At 51.1% G+C, this 24,537-nt stretch overlaps 1 protein-coding gene and 1 pseudogene across 10 annotated transcripts in view; both read right to left on the bottom strand.

Moving 5' to 3' along the window:
• The window catches only part of RAPGEF1 (Rap guanine nucleotide exchange factor 1), a 714,396-nt gene that overhangs the window by 478,715 nt on the left and 211,144 nt on the right, over positions 1-24,537 (bottom strand). The window lies entirely within an intron of this gene.
• LOC147717990 (aspartate beta-hydroxylase domain-containing protein 2 pseudogene) lies at positions 14,624-15,488 on the bottom strand (annotated as a pseudogene).

Below are 24,537 nucleotides of genomic sequence, written 5' to 3'. Positions count from 1 at the left end.
TTGGGTGGCTCGATTGAGACAAGGGGTGGTGGTAATGGTGGTGGAAGGCAGGGAGAGGTGGGGGGACAGGAGGTAAGTTGGGGAGAGGTGGGGGGACAGGAGGTAAGTTGGGGTGAGGGGTTCACAGGAGGAGGAAGTGAATTGGGCGTTAAGGGAGAGTTGTCATTGTTGGTGTTGCAGGCGGGAGAGGAGTTAAGGACAAATTTAGAGGGAGAAAGGTGCGGAACACGGCGGTAGGGAAGTAGGAGGGGAGATGCCTGAGTGGCGTCATGGGAATGTAGGAGGTTTGGGAGGAAGCGAGGTGCAGTGGTTGTGGAAGTCCTGTCAGTTAGGAGAGGTGGAAGTGAGGGAACGGTCATCTGGCAGTGTGAGGGGGGTTGAGAGAGAGGGAAGTTGTGGAAGGGAAGTGGTCCTGCTGGGCCCGAGGGTTGGAGATGGGATGGGTTACTAGGAGGGGAAAGGGGGTAGTGCAGCAGTACTGGAGGAGTAGGAGGGAGGAGAGAGATGCAGTGGGAATGTGGCGACAACGGGATGAATGGCGAGGGGATGCAGGGGTGGAGAGGAGGGATGAAAGGAGGGATAAGGGGAGCATAGGGAACGTTAATCGGGGGAGAGGGTTGGAGGAGAGGTGGACTAAGAAGGGGGGTGAAAGGGAGAAGTATGGGGGAGGAGAAGAGATTTGAGTATCGCGATAGTACAGATGGGACGAGGAGCGTATTAGCTAGTGGTAAGGCTGAAGTAATGTGGGAGGGGACATACTGTGAGGGGGGAGGAATAGGAGAAGAGGTAAGCTGGGGCGGGGAGGGAAGAGGGCCGACCTGTGCTTCTCGAGAGTGCAGCCGATTGGAGTGGGGTGGGGTCGGCAGGGGAGAAAGGGAGTAATGGGTGGAGCTGGAAGGAGAGACAGGGGGAAATCCGGTTGCAGAGGAGGGGAGCAAGGAGGGGAAGAGTTGGTCAAAAAGCGAGAGGCAGGTGTCTTTGCCTTGGATCATGACAGTACCGTTATTATAGAGTGAGATAGTGAGGTAGCCATTGAAGCACTGCGAGGGGGAGATTTTTAGTTGTTTCCCATAAGGGATAGAGGAGGAGGAGGTGACGTTGAGGGAATTGTAAAAACTGTTGGACCAAGAGGGGGTGTTGCGAGTGAAGAAAATGAAATCGCTTTTGAGCCTCCCAAGACAACCATTGTAAAATTGATCAACAAAAAGGGAGTCCGGGAAACGTTCAATAGTGTTATGCTTCAGTCGTTTTATTGTAGCCTTAGACTGATCGGAAGGATAAATGATTTTGTAGCAATTGGCTCCAGACTTAACTCGAGAGGTGGCCATGTTGGGAGGATGAGGCGAGGAAGGGTGGGGGAGGGATGAGAGGGGTGTTATTGGGAAAGCGGTGGTCAGGAGAAATAAAAGGGCAGAAAGGGGGCGCATAATCCAGGCGTTTATGGTGAGATAACCGAATTAATGTGCCGTCAGGGAAGTGAGGTAGGAATTTGTTGGGCCCTTCATCTAGGAGTATGAGGTGCCGTCAGGGAAGTGAGGTAGGAATTTGTTGGGCCCTTCATCTAGGAGTATGAGGTGCCACCTGGCACTAGATAAAGGTTACAGGGGAAATATTTGCAAATAGCAGGGACCCATCACAGAGCAGATACAGACAAAGTAGGACAGAATAGAAATGACCATCCAGTGACCATTAGAGAGCACTGAACTTAGTGCCAGCCTGCTAATAGACCCAAATTCGGTACCAGCCGCCATGTATGCCCAAGTTCTCACCAGACTACTATATGACCTAAAGCTCCTGTGAGACACTAACGTTAGGGCAAAGAGCATAGGGTGGATCACAAGTTGATTAACAATGTCTAGAGAATGCACAGCAACCTCGTCATCTTCAGACCACCTCTGATGCCGCAGGAGTCATGACTCAATTTGAACTGACCCCACAGATAAAGTTGCTTAATAGGTGCAGCAGGCACTACTGGATGTGCACCTGTGAAAAGGACTAAACAATGCAGCTGGTAAAACTTGCTGTACATCTAATTGATGGCCTAAACGGTGCAGCTGGCACTACTTGCTGCTGTAAAAGACCTAAACGGTGCAGCTGGCACTAATTGCTGCGCAGCTGATTCAAGTGTAAAACATAAATACCACACAGTTAAAGAGTTAAGCGGATGGCGATTATGATGGAGGAATGCATTTCTCGCAGATGCCCGCAGGGCTGACCGGTTGTTGCAGGAAGCACTGGCCGTGAAGAGGACACATCTGGAAGACAGGCTGTGAGCTCACTTAATACAACTCAGTAATAGGGAAAAAGTAATCTGGAAGACACTGCAGGGTGAACTCCCTTGATACAGCCCAGTAATATGGCGCGAAGGTGCGCACTGTGCGCGGCAACGAAGCGCTCACCTGCTACTGGGTCTGCCCCCAGCTCTCCACTGTGTTGAAGGACAGGCTTGTGTCCATGAAAGATCACATAGAGACAAAATGGTGTATCAGCAGAGGACTTGCTGCGCTGAAGAAGAAAGTGAGAGTCTTCCCGCCCTGTAGTGCTCAGCAGTAATCGGGCTCAATCACCGCACCCCTCTGTTCTCGCCTCTACTCTTGCTACTTGAACTGAGACCGGTGCCTCGATGCATCCAAAGCCAGCAATGGGGGGAGGGGACAGGGCGAGGCCCTTAGCACCCTGCAGAACTTCGTTTCACGTGAGAGAGCTCACCGGGGCATCTCCTGTCCGACCCCATTCGAGGGCCTCCCTCAGGGCACCCAATGTCTCCAGCACCGGTAGGGGAGAAGCAAGGAGAGGGATCCAAAGCCAGCAATGGGGGGAGGGGACGGGGCGAGGCCCTTAGCACCCTGCAGAACTTAGTTTCATGTGTGGCCGGGGCATCGCTTGACCGACCCCATTCGAAGGCCTCCACAGGGCACCCAATGACACTAGCGCCGGTAGGGGAGAAGCAAAGAGAGGTCCTCAGGTCGCCACAGCGTTTCGCGGAGTCACCGCGGCCGCCAAGTGGCAGATGATGCATTCTAGACTTGGTGTGTCTTGGGCTCAAAATTCCACGGACCTGATAATTCTCGCCTCGGTGCCTATACCAATCATGGAGTCCCACTCTGGGCTTAATCTCCACAACGGCCCCCACAACGCTAAGGATGCCTTGCCTCCACCTTGGGGGTGCCCAGGAGTGGACGCCTCACAGGGAAAGCCAGGATGGGTTCCACAGCGGTATTCGTGCAGGCGCCTTGAGACCCTTGCGGGTGAGTAGTGCGCTATGCAAGTATCAATTTACATTTACGTCCTAGACTGAGAAAGCCAGACAGTGACTGAAAGGTGAGGCCGAGGTGTACAGGAGGCGGAACGGGAGGCGGAGCGAGAGAGCCGCACGTCGCACTATCAAGCTACGGTTTCCATTTCAGGGCAGGTAGGACACAGCAGCTCTCGGTGTAGGGAGATCATAGAAGTCTCGTTGTCGTATCTTTGTCCCAGAGGCGAGAGGCAGTTCTAGAAACGCTGCCGCCTGTTGTGGGGGCGCAGCCTGCGAAGGCCCAGGAACATCAGACTGTGAATGTGTCCAGAAGAAAGCTCGGAGACTGCCCTTTCAGCGGAGGCGTGGCCTCCAGGACGCCTGTACTGCTGATCACTGCCTTCATCCTCCAGAAGCCGTGTGCTCGCAGGGCTCAGACAAGAAAGCACTTTGCAAACTGCTCAGTGGTACCGGGCACACTAAAGCGTGGGACAGGATCAGTGCAGGAGTACCTGCCACTCCCGGGGTGGGCACAGGACAGCCTCAGTACATCGTGGGACAGGATCAGAGCAGGAGTACCTGCCACTCCCGGGGTGGGCACAGGACAGCCTCAGTACATCACAGGATCAGTGCAGGAGTACCTGCCACTCCCGGGGTGGGCACCGCCAGCCTGCGGTATTATACATCACCAGGGACAGGATCAGAGCAGGAGTACCTGCCACTCCCGGGGTGGGCACCGCCAGCCTGCGGTATTATACATCACCAGGGACAGGATCAGAGCAGGAGTACCTGTCACTCCCGGAGTGGGCACAGGACAGCCTCAGTACATCGTGGGACAGGATCAGTGCAGGAGTACCTGCCACTCCCGGGGTGGGCACAGGACAGCCTCAGTACATCACAGGATCAGTGCAGGAGTACCTGCCACTCCCGGGGTGGGCACAGGACAGCCTCAGTACATCGCAGGATCAGTGCTGGAGTACCTGCCACTCCCGGGGTGGGCACAGGACAGTCTCAGTACATCGTGGGACAGGATCAGAGCAGGAGTACCTGCCACTCCTGGGGTGGGCACAGGACAGTCTCAGTACAGCGTGGGACAGGATCAGTGCAGGAGTACCGGTCTTTCCCGGGGTGGGCACAGGACAGTCTCAGTACAGCGTGGGACAGGATCAGTGCAGGAGTACCTGCCACTCCCGGGGTGGGCACAGGACAGTCTCAGTACATCGTGGGACAGGATCAGAGCAGCAGTACCTGCCACTCCCGGGGTGGGCACAGGACAGCCTCAGTACATCGTGGGACAGGATCAGAGCAGGAGTACCTGCCACTCCCGGGGTGGGCACAGGACAGCCTCAGTACATCGTGGGACAGGATCAGAGCAGGAGTACCTGCCACTCCCGAAGTGGGCACAGGACAGCCTCAGTACATCGTGGAACAGGATCAGAGCAGGAGTACCTGCCACTCCCGGGGTGGGCGCAGGACAGTCTCAGTACATCGTGGGACAGGATCAGAGCAGGAGTACCTGCCACTCCCGGGGTGGGCACAGGACAGCCTCAGTACATCGTGGGACAGGATCAGAGCAGGAGTACCTGCCACTCCCGGAGTGGGCACAGGACAGCCTCAGTACATCGTGGGACAGGATCAGAGCAGGAGTACCTGCCACTCCCGGGGTGGGCACAGGACAGCCTCAGTACATCACAGGATCAGTGCAGGAGTACCTGCCACTCCCGGGGTGGGCACCGCCAGCCTGCGGTATTATACATCACCAGGGACAGGATCAGAGCAGGAGTACCTGCCACTCCCGGGGTGGGCACCGCCAGCCTGCGGTATTATACATCACCAGGGACAGGATCAGAGCAGGAGTACCTGCCACTCCCGGAGTGGGCACAGGACAGCCTCAGTACATCGTGGGACAGGATCAGTGCAGGAGTACCTGCCACTCCCGGGGTGGGCACAGGACAGCCTCAGTACATCACAGGATCAGTGCAGGAGTACCTGCCACTCCCGGGGTGGGCACAGGACAGCCTCAGTACATCACAGGATCAGTGCTGGAGTACCTGCCACTCCCGGGGTGGGCACAGGACAGTCTCAGTACATCGTGGGACAGGATCAGTGCAGGAGTACCGGTCACTCCTGGGGTGGGCACAGGACAGTCTCAGTACAGTGTGGGACAGGATCAGTGCAGGAGTACCTGCCACTCCCGGGGTGGGCACAGGACAGCCTCAGTACATCACAGGTTCAGTGCTGGAGTACCTGCCACTCCCGGGGTGGGCACAGGACAGTCTCAGTACATCGTGGGACAGGATCAGTGCAGGAGTACCGGTCACTCCTGGGGTGGGCACAGGACAGTCTCAGTACATCGTGGGACAGGATCAGTGCAGGAGTACCGGTCACTCCTGGGGTGGGCACAGGACAGTCTCAGTACAGTGTGGGACAGGATCAGAGCAGGAGTACCTGCCACTCCCGGGGTGGGCACAGGACAGCCTCAGTACATCGTGGGACAGGATCAGTGCAGGAGTACCTGCCACTTTTGGGGTGGGCACAGGACAGTCTCAGTACATCGTGGGACAGGATCAGTGCAGGAGTACCTGCCACTCCCGGGGTGGGCACAGGACAGCCTCAGTACATCGTGGGACAGGATCAGAGCAGGAGTACCTGCCACTCCTGGGGTGGGCACAGGACAGTCTCAGTACAGCGTGGGACAGGATCAGTGCAGGAGTACCGGTCACTCCTGGGGTGGGCACAGGACAGTCTCAGTACAGCGTGGGACAGGATCAGAGCAGGAGTACCTGCCACTCCCGGGGTGGGCACAGGACAGCCTCAGTACATCGTGGGACAGGATCAGAGCAGGAGTACCTGCCACTCCCGGGGTGGGCGCAGGACAGCCTCAGTACATCGTGGGACAGGATCAGAGCAGGAGTACCTGCCACTCCCGGGGTGGGCACAGGACAGCCTCAGTACATCGTGGGACAGGATCAGTGCAGGAGTACCGGTCACTCATGGGGTGGGCACAGGACAGTCTCAGTACAGCGTGGGACAGGATCAGAGCAGGAGTACCGGTCACTCATGGGGTGGGCACAGGACAGCCTCAGTACATCGTGGGACAGGATCAGTGCAGGAGTACCGGTCACTCATGGGGTGGGCACAGGACAGTCTCAGTACAGCGTGGGACAGGATCAGAGCAGGAGTACCTGCCACTCCCGGGGTGGGCACAGGACAGCCTCAGTACATCGTGGGACAGGATCAGTGCCGGAGTACCGGTCACTCATGGGGTGGGCACAGGCCAGTCTCAGTACAGCGTGGGACAGAATCAGGGGCCCGATCACGGAGTAGGGCGGGGGCGAAGCAGAGCCGGCTGCGGGTCACACTCGGAGTGCAACCTAAGCACGCACCCTGACACCCACTGACTGTATGACTAAGGCACAGAAGAAAAATCCCCTCCGATGAATCAATTCTGGATATGGACTGGTCTGGAGGATGTTTCCTGCCCATGGGTCAGCCACACAACACGTCCTTGCCTCAGACGTGCCTTAGTGCACGGCTCCAAGCACTAGACAGGGGGGTTGCTGCGCTGCTGCAGAGCTCACCTGGGCAAGTCTGCATTTCATCCTGCATTTGAATCCTGAGATTCAGAAAATCTCGGGGTGATGCGCAGCAGAGGTATCCTGGGGTGGATGCGCAGCAGAGGTCGCCTGGGGTGGATGCGCAGCAGATGGCGCCCGGGGTGGATGCGCAGGAGAGGGCGCACGGGGTGGATGCGCAGCAGAGGGCGCACAGGGTGGATGCGCAGCAGAGGGCGCACGGGGTGGATGCTCAGCAGAGGGCGCCCGGGGTGGATGCTCAGCAGAGGGCGCCCGGGGTGGATGCGCAGCAGAAGGCGCCCGGGGTGGATGCGCAGCAGAAGGCGCCCGGGGTGGATGCGCAGCAGAAGGCGCCCGGGGTGGATGCGCAGCAGAAGGCGCCCGGGGTGGATGCGCAGCAGAAGGCGCCCGGGGTGGATGCGCAGCAGAAGGCGCCCGGGGTGGATGCGCAGCAGAGGGCGCCCGGGGTGGATGCGCAGCAGAGGGCGCCCGGGGTGGATGCGCAGCAGAGGGCGCCCGGGGTGGATGCGCAGCAGAGGGCGCCCGGGGTGGATGCGCAGCAGAGGGCGCCCGGGGTGGATGCGCAGCAGAGGGCGCCCGGGGTGGATGCGCAGCAGAGGGCGTCCGGGGTGGATGCGCAGCAGAGGGCGCCCGGGGTGGATGCGCAGCAGAGGGCGCCCGGGGTGGATGCGCAGCAGAGGGCGCCCGGGGTGGGTGCGCAGCAGAGGTCGCCCGGGGTGGTGCGCAGCAGAGGTCGCCCGGGGTGGTGCGCAGCAGAGGTCGCCCGGGGTGGTGCGCAGCAGAGGTCGCCCGGGGTGGTGCGCAGCAGAGGGTGCCCGGGGTGGTGCGCAGCAGAGGGTGCCCAGGGGGATGCGCAGCAGAGGGCGTCAGGGTGACGCGCAGCAGAGGGCGCCGGGGTGAGACGAGAGGTCGCCGGGGTGATGCGGCGCAGAGGACGCTGGGGTGATGCGCTGCAGAGGAGTCCAGGATGAGGAGCAGCAGAGGAGCCTGGTGTGATGTGCAGCAGAGGACCCCGGGTTGATGCGCAGCAGAGGGTCACCACAAGAACAAGCGGACCTTCTGAGCCATGTATCACCATTGTCCTGACGAGCTTTCTCACCACAAGTAAACACGCCGTTTTAGGGAATTCAATGTAAACAAACTATACTGTTTGGTACACCGTTTTAAACTTAAAAAGCAGCATATATGACTCATTACAAGGTATTCCACAACAGTCGCATGTATAAAAGAAAAAATGTAAAAACTTAAGAACCTTTCTGACAACACCGGTATAGTTAATGCATCCAGCAACGTAAGCTTGTATATTTCAACCAAGAGAAAGTGTTTGTTATATACCCCGTGCCACAAACATCGGTTTAAAGATTTTTATTTTAAATGCAAGCTTTATACAGGATGATTAAGGTGTTCAATTTATGGAGCGATCTAAAGCAAATTAGGAGATGTTTGGGCGTCTCAGATTACAGCAGACATATTTACTACATTGAAAGATCCAGAGCTAATCACAAAAATGCATCATGGTGCATTCTCGAGACACGTGCCCTTATTTAAAAAAACATATATTTCAGTGGCCTTTGAGATGCTATGGATAATGTACATCTGAAATATCTTAGCATCATGTGGAAACTTTTTGAATGGGAGATATTGCTTGTTTCAGTCGAAAGTATTGCATGCATGCGACATTTAGGCTTTATTCCGCAGCCAGTAAGGAATATGCTACTTACCAGTATGCATCTGTTTTTGGCATAGAGGGCTGCAGAGTGGTACATTATGAATAGATCGACATCTGGTGTTGGGCTCGGATGTTTGCACTTGTTTTTCTCTTGGAGAAATCTTTTGTCGTCACGAGACTGGTGACTCCTCCTTTGGGTGCTAGTGCGCATGGGCATCGGCTCCATCCTTAGATTGTTTTGCCATAGTAGGGTTAGATGGAGTAGTATGATAGAATACAGATAGAAATGCCCATGTAAGTGTATCTAAATAAGATAGTGTTGGAACAGACACAGGTTTCCGGGGAGGCTGGGAGGGCATGTACCACTCTGCAGCCCTCTATGCCAAGAACAGATGCATACTGGTAAGTAGCATATTCCGTTCGAGGCATATGGGCTGCAGATGGTACATTATGAATAGACTATACAGCAGTTATCTCCCTAGCGGTGGCCACCAGTGTCTGTTGCAACAGTCTGAAATAAAGTCTTTAGAACAGCTTGTCCCACTCTAGCCTGTTGTGTTGCCTGCACATCTACACAGTAGTGTTTTGTGAAGGTATGCAGTGTAACCCAGGTAGCTGCTTTGCATATGTCATCTAGGGGAATGTTTCCTAAAAATGCCATAGATGCTCCTAGTTTACGTATAGAGTGAGCTCTAGGAGGAACAGTTAATGTCCTCTTTGCTTTTAAGTAGCATATTTGTATACATTTTACAATTCACCTGGCAATGCCTGCTTTGGAGATAGGATTGCTCTTATGTGTAGGAGAAAACGCTACAAATAGTTGTTTTGTCTTTCTGAAAGTTTGTGTTCTTTCTATGTAGTACAATATTGCCTTTCTGACATCTAATGTATGTAGGGTTCTTTCTGCTACCGTCTGTGGTTTTGGAAAGAATACTGGTAGTTCCACTGGCTGGTAGATGTGGAATGCTGAAATTACTTTAGGCAAGAATTTTGGGTTTGTTCTGAGAACCACTTTATTCTGGTGTAGCTGCATAAATGGTTCTTGTATTGTAAATGCTTGCAACTCACTTACTCTTCTGAGTGAAGTAATAGCTATAAGAAAGGCCACCTTCCATGTAAGGAATTGTATTTCACACCTATGCATAGGTTCGAAAGGTGGTCCCATTAGTCTGGTAAGTACTATGTTGAGATTCCAGACTGGGGCAGGCGGTAGTCTTGGTGGAATGACTCTTGAGGCCTTCCATGAAAGCTTTTATTGCTGGTACTTTAAACAGGGAAAGATGTTGTCTGTTTTGTAGGTACGCCGCTATAGCTGCAAGATGTACTCTAATAGAGGTGTAGGCAAGGTTACATTGCTGCAAGTGTAGTAAATAGCAAATAATCTGTTTAGTAGATGCGTCCAGAGGGTTGATGTTGTTACTGTTACAGTATACAGCAAACCTTTTCCACTTTGCTGCATAGCATGCTCTGGTGGTAGGACGTCTTGCTTGCTTAATTATTTCCATACAGTCTGGAGGTAAATATAAGTATTCAAATTCTATGACCTCAGGAGCCAGATCGCTAGGTTCAATTGTTTGGGATCTGGGTGCATTATTTCTCCATGATTCTGTGTAAGGTGCATGGGTAATAATCTCAGCTTTTGATGTGGCATCTGTGAGAGTTGCAGTAGTGTGGTGAACCACGGCTGTCTTGCCCACGTGGGTGCTACTAGTATCATTGTCATTGAATGTTGTTGCAGTTTCCGAACCACTAATGGAATTAGTGGGAGAGGGGGAAAAGCGTAAGCAAATTTGTTGGACCAATTTATCCATAGCGAATTGCCCTGGGACAGGTGGTGTGGGTACCTGGATTCGAAGTTTTGGCATTTTGCGTTCTGATGAGTGGCAAAGAGATCTATCTCTGGTTGTCCCCATCTTTGGAAGAATGGCTGCAGTATTTGGTTGTGCAGTTCCCATTAGTGTATTTGTTCTGACTCTCTGCTTAGGAAGTCTGCTATCTGATTTTGAACTCCTGGTAGGTGTTCTCTAACAGATAGATCTTCTGAGGAATGGCCCATCTCCAAATGTCCTGTGCTAGTCTGGATAGTTGGAGAGAGTGTGTCCCCCCCTGTTTTTGAATATAATACATTGCAGTCATGTTGTCTGTTCTGATCAGCACTGCTTTGTTGAGGATTTGCATCTGGAAAGCTTTTAATGTTAGAAACACTGCTAGTAGTTCCAGATAATTGATGTGCAGTCTTTTTGCTGTACACTCCATTTTCCCTGTACTGTATATTTCTCCATATGCGCTCCCCATCCGGTGAGCGATGCATCCGCTGTTACTATCACTTGTGGAATCGGTTCTAGGAACGACCGTCCCTTGGAAATGTTTGTTGTGTTCCACCACTTCAGAAAGCGATGTGTGCGGTCATCTACCAACACCAGATCTGTAATCTGACCTGGAGCCTGATTCCACTGTGTCGCTAGACACTCCTGCAGTGGACGCATTTGTAGTCTGGCAAATGGTATAAGCAGTATGCATGAGGACATCATCCCTAACAGATGCATGAACACTCGAGCTGTTAGTGAGTGTTGTGGTTGAAATGTTTGGATCAACGTGATCATTGTTTGGATCCTGACTGGATTGGGGTATACTTTGGCTTTTTCTGTGTCTATAGTAGCCCCTAGGTATTGTTGAATTTTGTTTGGTTGTAGGTGGGATTTTGTGTAGTTCACCGTAAACCCTAGCTGGTGCAGCAATTGGATGGTCTTTTGTGTGTTTTGACGACATTCTTCCTGTGACTTGGCTTTTATTAGCCAATCGTCCAAGTAAGGGAAGACATGTATTTGTTGTCTTCTTAGGTGTGCTGCAACTACTGCTAGGCATTTTGTGAACACCCTTGGTGCTGTTGTGACCCCAAATGGAAGGACTTTGAACTGATAATGTTGTCATTCTACTACAAACCTGAGGTATTTTCTGTGGGCTTTGTGAATTGGGATGTGAAAGTAAGCGTCTTTCAGATCCAGTGTAGAAAGTCCCCTTTCTTCAGTAAAGGAAGTACTTGTTGGAGCGTGACCATGTGGAAATGTTCCGAGTTTATGTATGCATTGAGAGGTCTGAGGTCTAAGATTGGTCTTAGAGACCCGTCTTTTTTGGGGATTAGGAAGTATAGAGAGTATACTCCTGTCCCTTGCTGATGTTTTGGAACCTTCTGTATGGCATGCTTTTGTAGCAGTGATAGTACTTCTTGTTTTAACAATGTTAGATGATCTTGACTCATTGGACGCTGTCTGGGGGGATGTTTGGTGGGGTAGCTGTGAGTTCCAGGCAATAACCATGTTGGATAATCTGTCTCACCCACCTGTCTGATGTGATATTTTCCCAGACAGGTAGGAACTGTGATAAACGTCCCCGACCGGTGTTATATGGTCTGGGGGGAGTTGTATTAAGTCACTGTTTTGGGGTTGGGGAGCTGCGGTTATTATTTCCGCGACCTCTACCCTTGTTGTTGTTACCTCTGTAACTGCCTCTTGAATTACCTTTGGGTGATGTTGGTGTAAAAGAGGTAGATTGTTGGCTTGTGCCTGTATTTTTTGACCCCCCTCTATAGGAACCCCTTTGAGTTGGTTGTTGTAATGCTCCTATTGATTTAGCCGTTTCTGAGTCTTTTTTCATCTTTTCTAAAGTCTCATCTGTTCCTGAGCCGAAAAGTGTTTTTTGGTCAAAAGGTTGGTTCAATAAAGATGTTCGTACTTCTTGTTTGAACCCTGAGACCCTAAGCCATGCATGTCTTCTTAACATGATACTGGTGTTGATGGATCTTGCTGCAGTGTCTGCTGCGTCCAGTGCGCATTTAATGGAAGTGTTAGTCATTATCTTCCCTTCCTGTATGAGCTGGTCTGCCCTTTTTTGATGTTCCTTAGGGAGATGTGTGATGAGCTTTTCTAACTCATCATAATGCGCTCTATCATAACGTGCCAGTAGCACTTGTGTATTAGCTATGCGCCCGCTATTTGCTGCTTGGGATGCTACCCTTTTGCCTGATGCATCTATTAGCTTGGACTCTTTATCAGGAGGAGGAGCTTCTCCTGTAGATAATGAATTTGCTCTTTTACGAGCGTTTGTAACTACAAGCGAGTCCAGAGGTACTTGTCCTTTGATAAATATTGGGTTCTTTGGGGCTGCCTTATATTTTTTATCAATTCTTGGGTTTAATACCCTAGCCCTCACAGGGTCTTTGAATATGTCTGCTGTGTGATTGAGAAGACCCTTTAGCATAGGTAGTGTGCCTGATGTTCTTTGTGCAGCAGGTAGCGTTGCTAAAAGGAAATCCTCTATTTGAGGTTCTGTATGTTAATCTACTTTATGGTATTTAGCTGCCCTATTAATCAACTGCACAAAACCTGTATTATCATCAGGTGGTGAAGGTTTTGAGGGGTATAATTGTGGTTCATTATCATCGTCTGACCCTGCATCATAATTTTCCCATGGGTCTTCCTCATCTGGGATAGTGTCGTCATCTCCATGAGGTTCTTCCACCCCTGCATCACTGTCTACATCTGTTTGAGGTGTAGATGGTCTTGGTGTAGAAGGTGGAGGAATAGCTGGCCTAGTGTGAGGAATAGGAGAAGAGGTTGAGTCTCTAGGCTGAGGAGAAAGGGGAGGAGTTGTATTTGTCCCCATTGTTCTCTTTTTAGGAGGAGGAGCTTTGTCATCTAGTTCATTCTTCCTCTTTTTCGGTGATTTTGTCACCACTTTACCAGTTTGCGGATCGATAAACAAAGTCTTTTGTTTTGGATCAGTCTGCTGCTCCTGTGTCGGTACCGAAGTTTTTGGTTCCGAAAGGTGCCTTTGCTTCTGACCGTCAATGTTCTGTGTTTTTGGCACCGAGAATTTGCTCAATTCCGATTTTTTCGGTGTCGAGTAAGTCTTCGACGTCTAAGCATGTTTCGGTATCGACATGGAATGTTTCGATGCCGAGCTTTCCTTTGTATGGAGCTTCGGTGTCGATGTCTATGTCGACCATTTCTCGGATCCGACATGGTGGGAGCCCGAGAGTTTCGGTTTCTGTTTCGGTTTCGTTGCCGGGCTCGAAGGCGGGGCGTCGGAAACTTTCTTCGGTGGTCTGACCGGGCTCGAAGGCGGGGTCGGTTTTTTGGCAAGGGGACGTAGTCACTCACGGTTTGTTGAACGTCGATTTCCTCGACATCAGACTCGTCCCCTTCCGACCCCGACTCGTCTTCATGTTCCTCTTCTTCTTCTTCGAGGTGTTGGTCTTCGAACAGCTCCGGGATTGCCTCCGACTGCATTCTTGAAACCTTGTGTCTTCGGGCTCGACGGTTTCTAATCGTCGACTTGGAGGAGAAAGCTGCGCAGGCTTCGCAGTCCCTGGATTCGTGTTCAGGCGATAGGCAGAGATTGCACACCTCGTGTAGGTCATTGTGTGGGAACTTAGCACCACACGTTGGACATTTCTTAAATGAAGTCCTTTCCATGGACTCCGGACTGGACTACGTCGAGAAAGGCCTCCCGGTCTCGTCGACGTAGAAGAAAATGTTTATTGTTGGAGTCGAAACGCGTCGGAATGGAAATGAAATCGCGTTCGATAACAATACCGTCGAATTGGAATACGCGCCGAAATATCACTTTTTCTCGAAATCGATCTGGAGCGCTTCGATCCTCATCCGAACCCGATGGCGGAAAAAAACAATCTAAGGATGGAGCCAATGCCCATGAGCACTAGCACCCAAAGGAGGAGTCACCAGTCTCGTGATGACAAAAGACTTCTCCAAGAGAAAAACAAGTGCAATCATCCGAGCCCAACACCAGATGGCGATCTATTCATAATGTACCATCTGCTGCCCATATGCCTCGAACAGTACTGTTTTCCGATATTTAACGTATACACTCAGCCAAAGAAAAGTCAACTCACACAACAATGAACTTTGTCTTCCCCACTAGCCCGGTCAATACCTCTCATGGGCTAATGACTCCTAAATGTGTTATCAGTCATTCTGCGTCTTCCTATTCAAAATACCTAAAAATGTTCACCACTGAATGTAGTAGGCCTACTATGTGAAACTGAATGCCTGTGTGGTCACGCGTACTGCATGCATTGCCACAATGTACTTTGGATAAGTTAAGTCAGAGAAAATAACCTTGCAAGTAAGAGTAGTAACACACATTGTATAGACCTAAGTGGCATTCAATTCTGATGTTTGTGGGGCCATAGTGAACTCAGCACCGATATGCAGGCATTTCCAAAGACATTGTTCCCAATAAAGGTACAAAGGCTGCCAAGTAAACGGTACGTCCGTGGGCATTTCCGTCAGTTGCTGGGAATGCAGACCGCTGATTCACGAAATAAAAGGTGAACCACTCGCCTCTGGGGGTGCTGTTCATCTTCCATCCCTGCGGCAGGCTGCAGTTGGAGAACGATTTGTAGAGGGCCTCAAAGTCACTCGGGATAGTCTGGAAGTTCCTCTCCAGTAATTCCACATCGTGCTTTTGTGCTTCCCGCGAAAAATATGGCGTTGTGGGTAAATCAGGCAAGAAGAAGACTTCCGGCTTCTGTATGGACGGCTGGCTATTTAGGTACCTCCCTGGTTCTCGAATTCCCTTGTGGATTCTGCCCATGCTGGACCAGGAGTACCTCTTGGCGTATTCCTGCAAATTGTGATAGAGTTTTTGGTTAAGTCCCTCATTGTGGGCACACAGTACACACTCGGGCAAATGGCAGTACACGTAGCCGTTCTGAAGGCCGTTGACGTCAGAGCTCTGCATGATGGAATTCACAGTGACGTAAGTGCGTAGTTGCTCCCGCTTAATGTGATAACAGTATCACAGAAACACCACCAAAAGGCAAGCAACAGTAGAAAATGCAATGGTTCCGCAATCGCAAAACAAGTGTATGCCCGTGGCGATCAGGTCGCAAAGTCTTTCCAGTGACTTCCAGTGACAGTAAGGCAAAGCGATTAGCCCTCAAGTTTCTCAAAGGCACGCACACCATGCAGGTTAGTACGGATGAGTAGGTGGATATTCAGAGCAGAGAAGCAGGATTCTGCACGTCGCTTTAACCCCTTCCAGGCTCATGACGAGCTGGGCTCGTCATGGTGTAGCCTCCTCGCACACTGATGACGAGCCCAGCTCGTCATGAATAATGGGATTTTGAAAATCTGAGCACAGGAGGAGAATTCAACTAGCGCGGATGTGGTTAAAAGGTCCAAGCATTGCATGAGGCACGGGCAAGTCTTTTGTGTTCACACTCAAACCCCTCTGAGTGCATCTGACCATAGTGATTTCTATGGGCTGCTTCTCTTCGCGGCTCAGCAGCGTGTCATCTGGGTGGTCCCGGCTGCTTCCCCCTAGTTAGTCATTTCAAAGTGTAGCTGCGAAAGTTAATTGTGAGAGAGAGGGGGAGCAGGAGGTGAGCCCGCAAGTGGTGCGCGCCGGCGCGCTGGAGAGAGCAGTCTGCTCTTTTTGGAAGCACATACTCGTGTGGAAAAGTGGGTCTGCTATCTTGCCATTCACTCCACCATTTTGTGCTTAGCTCCACCATGTTGCGCTTTAGCCTCTTGAGCGCTGCTGACGGCCAACGGTCGTCGCGAGCGCTACCTCCCCAGTGCTGCGCACGACCATTGGACGTCCATTCAGCACTAGTTCCAATGGGCAGCGCAGCACTGGGGAGGGATATTTGCGAAGCAGCTAAGGTGGTAACCTTCATGACTGGCTTTCTCTCTGTGTCACGAACACGCTGGATCTCTACCTTTTGACCTATTGCATTCCTGCACGGACAATCTGTTCATGCTATGACCTTCCACTAACTGACCAGCCCATGCTCAACCAGTCGGACATGGAGTTTCCCAGATGTTTATCGTCCTCACCCTGCACACTACGCCCTGCAGGCGTCCTTCAACAGGCCTAATCAGACTTATCTCTGTTTGCTGTGTAATCATACCTCTCACCTTTTACCCTGCATTAGTCCAAACGACAAATATTTATGGACTCAATTGTAATAAACATGCCTTTCGCCTACACCCTGCCGGGTCCTCACCGTTACCTGTGCTTATCAGATTAACCTTTGTTTGACATGTAATCATGCTATGCCCTGCAGTACCATCTAAATCAGATTGACCTCTGTGTACTATCTAATTATAATGCTTTACCCATATCCTGCTAAAACCTCCAAAGGCTACTCACGTGCTGATTCTCCAGATTTTCTATTTGTTTAGAAATGTAATAAAACATTAGTAATACAACTCCCTTACATGCCGGGGGCAGGATAAAGACTATATAACATGTGAAGTAAGACCATTCTAACAGACTGCCTCCTCAGACAGCCTTGGGTGTCTGTTGTTGAGGCCTCTCCATCTCATGAGATTGTAATAAATATCCTTTCTCTCTGGTTCCAGCGTTGGTCTCAGTTTGTATTCCGGACCCCAGTGGACTATAGGGTGACCCTGACACCTATGGTAGTCTGCCAAAAGACCCCCAAATCGACACTTGTGCTTGTGGCGTGCTCCTGCTCGCTCCCGCAAGGTGGATGCCGCCACAAGCACGAGTATCTGTTTCCAAAAAGAGCAGAGAGACGGCTAAAGGTCCTCTTATTCAGCGCATGCGCACTGCGTAGGCGAGACCTAAAAAGGAGTTAAAAGCCAACTTCAAGAACTTTGGTCTCAGAGGCTGCAATCCTCATCAGAACCAGGGGTTAGGAGCCTGGCTTGAGAAGATGGACCTCAATGGCTGTAAACGCAATCACAATAAGTGGCTAAGAGCCAGCATCAAAAATGGTGATGTCAGTGCCTATAATCACCATCAGAATAAGGGTCCTGACCTCAACAGCTGTAAACACAACCACAAGAGGCTGAAGGAGCACAATAGGTACGGTGACACCTGCGGATGCATACACCATCAGAACAAGGGCCTAGGAGCTCTCGGCTCTTTTGCATGCCCCTCAGCACTCATAGGCAGGAGTTTCTGCAGAGTTATTGTGCACCTCTGCACTGTTTTGTGAGGATTGAATATCATGGCACTATTGAGAGTGTGCCTCGGCATGCCTGCCTATATGCTGTCTGTCCACACAAGCATCTAATGCTACTGCAAGTACAATTTGGCCTACATGTATCCCGTGGGTTAACAGTGTCGGGGTGGCGGACAGCATATGAACCGGTGTTCCATCACCTGCCGTTCTACCACCGCCCAGGAGAAGAGCGCATCAGCAGATCCACCCAGCAGCGCTTCAGAATCTGGTTTTGAGTTCGACGTCAAACAAACTGTATTCTAGAGAGACACTCAAGGGCTTGGATTCAGTCCACTTCAGCCATTGGCACCTACGGCGCAGAAACCTTCACCAATTGCCTGGGGTCCATCAGTCACACGTGAAACCAGCCCCAAGGACTAGTTCAGCTTCATCTTTTTTTTGTTGGTAGTTCCGATGTAATGTTCCGCTCCCATGGAATGCATGAGAGACTATTTGGATCTGTAAAGAGCTCTGCGGCCACACATTTAATTATATATCTCCTATCCATGCACTGTCCACACAGACCACCTCTTTGTTTTGGAATGCAGCATAGAGTTTTCACTGCTTTTGTCAGCATTCAACTGCCAACTTCAATTCTATTTATTCTGGGCGAGAGTGTGGCTGGTAGAGCCAGAGCTGCTGACATCGGCGCTGGGGGAACCAGGTTAGTGTCTGGGCATCGGCTCAACTTCCTGTGATTCTGGTCAAAGCACTTCATCTCCCCGTGCTTACAATTCAGCGCCTTGACCCCTCAAAAGTGATATGCCGCGCTTTATAGATCCTGGATTAATATTATCTAACCATTATCAATGCATAGGTTTTAAAAATGTGATGCACAAACAGTAAGAGGGTTTCAATCCTAGTATTAGTGCACACACATCAACTGTATATTTGGAGCATCACATGTCCTCTCAGGGTCAAATGCATTGTTGGGTCTGCTTTGTGAAGGTGAGAAGTACATTACACACAGCTCTGTTGCCACATGCCTGGCCTAATCGTCTGCCTGTGACATTGCATACATCTCTGTTGCCACAAGCCTGGCTTGCTCGCCTGCCAATATTACACACACACACCTCTGTTGCTACACGCCTAGCCTGCTGATCTGCCGGTGACATTACACACACCTCTGTTGCCATACGCCTGGCCTGCTGCTCTGCCGGTGACATTCCACACACTTCTGTTGCCACACGCCTGGCCTGCTGCTCTGTCGGTGACATTACACACACTTCTGTTGCCACACGCCTGGCCTGCTGCTCTGCCGGTGACATTACACACACCTCTGTTGCTCGCCTGCCGGTGACATTATACACACCTCTGGTTCTTTACGCCTGGCCTGCTGCTCTGCCGGTGACATTACACACACCTCTGTTGCCACACGCCTGGCCTGCTGCTCTGTCTGTGACATTACACACACCTCTGTTGCTCGCCTGCCGGTGACATTACACACACCTCTGTTTCCATACGCCTGGCCTGCTGCTCTGCCGGTGACATTACACACACCTCTGTTGCCACACGCCTGGCCTGCTGCTCTGCCGGTGACATTAGACACACCTCTGTTGCTCGCCTGCCAATGACATTACACACACCTCTTGTTTCCATACGCCTGGCCTGCTGCTCTGCCGGTGACATTACACACACCTCTGTTGCTCGCCTGCCGGTGACATTACACACACCTCTGTTTCCATACGCCTGGCCTGCTGCTCTGCCGGTGACATTACACACACCTCTGTTGCTCGCCTGCCGGTGACATTACACACACCTCTGTTTCCATACGCCTGGCCTGATGCTCTGCCGGTGACATTACACACACCTCTGTTGCCACACGCCTGGCCTGCTGCTCTGCCGGTGACATTACACACACCTCTGTTGCTCGCCTGCCGGTGACAGTACACACTCCAATGTTGTCAAACGCCTGGCCTGCTGGTCTGCCGGTGACATTACACACGCCTCTGTTGCCACACGCCTGGCCTGCTTGTCTGCTGGTGACATTACACACACACACACCTCTGTGACACATGCCTGGTCTGCACATCTACCAGTGATATTACACACAGCTCTGTTTCCCAATGCCTGGCTTGCCCCTCTGCCAGTGACATTACACACACCTCTGTTGCGCCATGCCTGTCCTGCACATATATGTGATATTACACATACCTTTGTGCCACATGTCTGGCGGCTCATCTGCCAGTAACATTACACACAAACCTTTATTGCCCCATGCCTGGCTCGTCCCTCTGCCGGTGACATTACACACGCCTCTGTTGCCCCATGCTTGGTCTGCACATCTGCCGGTGACATTACACATCTGTTTCCCCATGCCAGGCTTGCACATATCCCGGTGACATTACACACCTATCTGTTGCCACAATAACAAACAGTGGGCACACGTCGAAGCATCTGCCCGACATGCAGCTCCGGCTGCTCACGCTGTTTATTGATTGCATTTGTCTCTGTTCGATACTCATAAACACACTCATCAATACTAATCTAGGGCAGCCTGGCAGACCACACTCCAGGCAAAAGGGGGGCGTTACATAAGCAACACACAGCGAGTTCTACTACCTCGACGTACGATGGAGGGTTAGGGTGCTTGAAAAAGGGATAGGCAGGAGCCTCAAGGTATCCATGAAAGGACACAGGGCACACAATCCTTTCGAGTGTTCCTCTTCTGCTGGACTAGAAGGTTCATGGCATAGCTCTCTTCGCACCCCATGCCTTCACTGGTCTAGAAGGTTCATGGCACAGATCTTTTTGCTCCCCATGCCTTCACTGGACTAGAAGGTTCATGGCACAGCTCTCTTCGCCCCCCCCCCCAATGCCGTCACTGGACTAGAAGGTTCATGGCACTGCTCTCTTCGCGCCCCATGCCGTCACTGGACTAGAAGGTTCATGGCACAGCTCTCTTCGCACCCCATGCCTTCACTGGTCAAGAAGGTTCATGGCACAGCTTTCTTCATGCCCCATGCCTTAACTGGACTCGAAGGTTCATGGCACAGCTCTCTTCGGCCCCCCCAGGCAGTCACTGGGCTAGAAGGTTCATGGCACAGCTCTCTTCGGCCCCCCCCCCCATGCCGTCACTGGACTAGAAGGTTCATGGCACTGCTCTCTTCGTGCCCCATGCCGTCACTGGACTAGAAGGTTCATGGCACAGCTCTTTCATACCCCTGGTGCTGATCATGGAAGTGTATTGCACCGGTCTCTTCACACCACCTTCCTGCGCTGGTCATGGGCGTGTATGGTAGAGCTATGTTCGTGTTCGCTTCCCTTAATGTCATGGAGCTGTATGGTACAGATCTCTCTTTGCGCCACCTTCGTGTGTTAGTCATGGAGGTGTATGGCACAGCTCTCTCTGAACACCCTTCCTGTGCTGGCACAGCTCTCTGTGCCCCCTTCCTGTGTTGGTCATGAATGTGTTTGGCACAGCTCTCTTTGCGCCCCATTTCTGCGTTGGTCATTGAGGTGTATGACACAGCTCTCTTCGTGCCCCCCTCCTGCGCTGGTCATGAAGGTGTATGGTACAGCTCTTTACGCCCCCTTGCTGTGGTGGCACAGCTCTGTTCATGCCCTCTTCGTTTGTTACCCAAAACCGGTCCCAGGATGGTTGTTTCCGGTCCAGGGAAGACATGGCTTGGCAGTTCAGGCTGGACTGTTCCCAGGCACAGGTCTGACCTGGGGCGGTGAAGTGAGCTAAAGAACAATGATGGATTCAACCCATATCTGTGACGGGGGGGGGGGGGGAGAAGTCTCAGCGCTCCGTCCATCATGTCCTGGTGTTCTCTCACAACTCTCTTCGTGCCCCTTTCCAATGTTGAGAGGAGTAGAATAATTATGCCAAAAGAAGAATCTGATGATGGGCCCGAGTGTTCGGTATCTCACTTGGGCTGAATGGGCCCTTCGAACGGTTGAGGGGCCAGGGCCTCAGGGGCTGCAGGCAGTGCACCCTTCGAGCCCCCTGCTTCCAATGGAGGCGCTGGACACACTCGCGCTGTGCCTGGAGGCGCAGGCCAGGCGTCAATGCGGCGCACGCAGGCTGCGCTCATCCGCACATTCAGAGCCACAAAGCGCATGGCGAGCACGGACACTGGGAGGACATGCTTAGGCGTTTGATTAAGGTGCTGGCTGGGTGGTTGGACAACACAAAAAGGGCTATCAGGGATGTCAAAAAAGGTTACACCAACAATTTGAGAGAGTTCTCAAAACTGTTTATACACTTCAAAACAAAATTGCAAAATTATACAATTGTATTCAGCTTGTCACATATTCATGTGAACACAAAAAGAGAAAAGGTGCACAGTGTTTAAAGTGTACATGTGAAACCAAAAAATTAAATATACAAACATATATTGAATGCAAGCACAGTGGTTTCTCATAGAATAACAATTAAGAAGGAAATTGACCAAAATATTGATAATGAATTAATTATAGTGTCTATATGTAATCCTGGGTATTAATTGTTGGTTCAATTCCTTGTGGGGTCGAAGGCGTTTCGACCCTCCAGAATATGGGTCTCTTCAGGACAGGGCATTAAGGGACATCTTCAATTAAAAAGGACGGAGTGAGTATGATATGTGACATTTATTATATATATATATATATACTGTGTATATGGACAAGGGAGCAAGGTACCTGAATAATAACTTGTTCTCACACTTGTTCTCACACCATGCGTGATAAAAATTGTGAATGACTTACAGTAGAATCTGAGTAGCTCAGTTGTGCTTATTCTCAGAGACCCTACTCACAAAACCAAGAGACGCCTGGAGTGGGTAGGCAAAAAACTCCGCCACAGCTGAGTAGGTGAGCTATCCTATTTATTGGCGGTTGGTTAATCAAGCTTAAAGGACAATTTCCCCAAAATTATGCATAAAACCTTTTCTAAATTTCCTTGGACAGTTATTCCTGGTCTTAAACGCGATGTCTATCGAGAACGGAGATTTAAACCCAATAGACCAGGTACTTAATCACTCAGAGGGTGAGGAATATACTGATAAAATACAGATTGCACCCAACGTAAGACATACTCCGACAGACTACTCAGACATGGGTTAGCATCCAGAGGAGGTGTAGTAATATTCGTGATAGAGGCACACAAAGATTTAAAAACAGAGGTATTCTACTCATTGATTACATTCCCGGCAGCGAATACCGTAACAAAAACATTTCATTATTATTAACATGAAGAAGTTCCAGGGGTCTACAATTCATTTGAGGAGATTGAGATTTCTCTTACTTACCAGGAACATATTTTCTGATTTAATGGCGCCCTACCCCATACAATAACAAGACTTGGACCTTTAGGAAGACCAGGAGCAACACTACAGGCAGACAGACAAGAAGGCCCTTTAAAGGTAGCGGTCTGTAGCCCCCTCTCTCTGCTGCCCTGAAGGCCCTTTAAAGGAAGCTGCCCCGCCCTCTCTCTGCTGTTCTGACCTCACTCACCATCACATGGGCAGACAAGCGAGAATGGATAGGATAGGATAAAGTTGATAGAGCGCTCAAATGCTGAGGCGTCTTGGAGCTAAAGTGAGACAAGAGAGGGACTACAAACCGGTATACCAGCCGTTTTATGCCCCGGGGAACAGCCAAGTTTTTAACAGTTTCCTGAACATTAGCCTGTTTGGTTGAAGACTCACAGTGGTAGGCGGTTGGTTCCATAGCCTGACTGAACAGTGCTATAGGCTCCTACCTCCCCATCTGGATCTACAGACTGATGGTACAGATGCGCCCCGTGTTTGAGGATCTGAGGCTTCTAGCAGGAATGTACAGATGGAAAAATCTACGGACATATAGTGCCCCTCCGCCATATAGTGTCTTGTGAACCAGGCATAAAACCTTGAATTCCATACGCTGCTGTATTGGAAGCCAATGCAGCAATCTAATAGCAGCGGAGGTAGAGGGGCCTTTTGGGATATTCAATAATATCCGAGCGCAGCATTTTGTACAGGCCCTTTAAAGGAAGCTGCCCCATCCTCTCTGCTGCCCTGCCCTCACTCACCATCATATGGGCAGAGAGACAAGAAGTGCCCTTTAAAGGAAGCTGCCCAGTCCTCTCCATGCTGCCCTGCCCACACTCACCATCACATGGGCAGACAGGTGAGAAGGGCCTTTAAAGGAAGCTGCCCCGTAGCCCTCTCTCTCTCTCTCTCTCGCTCTCTCTCTGCTGCCCTGCCTGCAGTTACCATCACCTGCGCCCACAGATCCCTGGAGAACCAGGAGTCCTCAAGGGAAGCATCGCTCTATACCTGGCAGCAGTCAGAGCCCTGCAGCCCATCCCATCCTCCGCTGCGGACTCCAGTTGCCTGGCACCAAAGGAGCCTTTTAATCAAAGAATGAGGTAATGCCCTGGGCGCCCCTGAAGGGAGCACTCTCATAGAAGCCATGTACGGGAGGGACCTGTGACAGGGAGGGTCCGAAGCTCTCTGTTTGAACCCTGCTTCGCACCCAGTGCATGCCTGAGCCCGCTGGGAATGTGGAAAAACAGCAGAGAACAAGGGTAGTGCTGGGAGACGCCGTCATTAATGTGGAAAAACAGCAGAGAACAAGGGTAGTGCTGGGAGACGCCGCCATTAATGTGGAAAAACAGCAGAGAACATGGGTAGTGCTCCGAGACACCACCTTTAATGTGGAAAAACCGCAGAGAACATGGGTAGTGCTAAGAGACATCATCGTTAACATGGAAAAACAACAAAGAACAAGGGCAGTGCTCAGAGACACCACCTTTAATGTGGAAAAACAGCAAAGAACAAGGGTAGTGCTGGGAGACCCCATAATTAACATGGAAGATGCACAAAGAGAAAGGGTAGTTACTGAGAGACACCTCCATTAATGTGGAAAAACAGCAAAGAACAAGGATAGTCCTCGGAGACACCACATTTAACGTGGAAGACCAACAAAGTGCAAAGGCAGTGCTCAGAGCCACCACCATGTGCAAGATGCACAAAGAACAAGGATAGTGCTCAGAGACACCACCATTCATGTGGAAGACCAACAAAGAGCAGGGGAAGTGTTCAGAGACACCAATGATAATGTGGAAGACCAA

The sequence above is a fragment of the Lissotriton vulgaris genome, chromosome 5 (genome assembly GCF_964263255.1).
Source record: "Lissotriton vulgaris chromosome 5, aLisVul1.2, whole genome shotgun sequence".
In the NCBI taxonomy this organism is placed as follows: Eukaryota; Metazoa; Chordata; class Amphibia; order Caudata; family Salamandridae; genus Lissotriton; species Lissotriton vulgaris.
The sequence above is the reverse complement of the archived record's forward strand: the minus strand, read 5'-3'. Positions and strand labels throughout refer to the sequence as shown.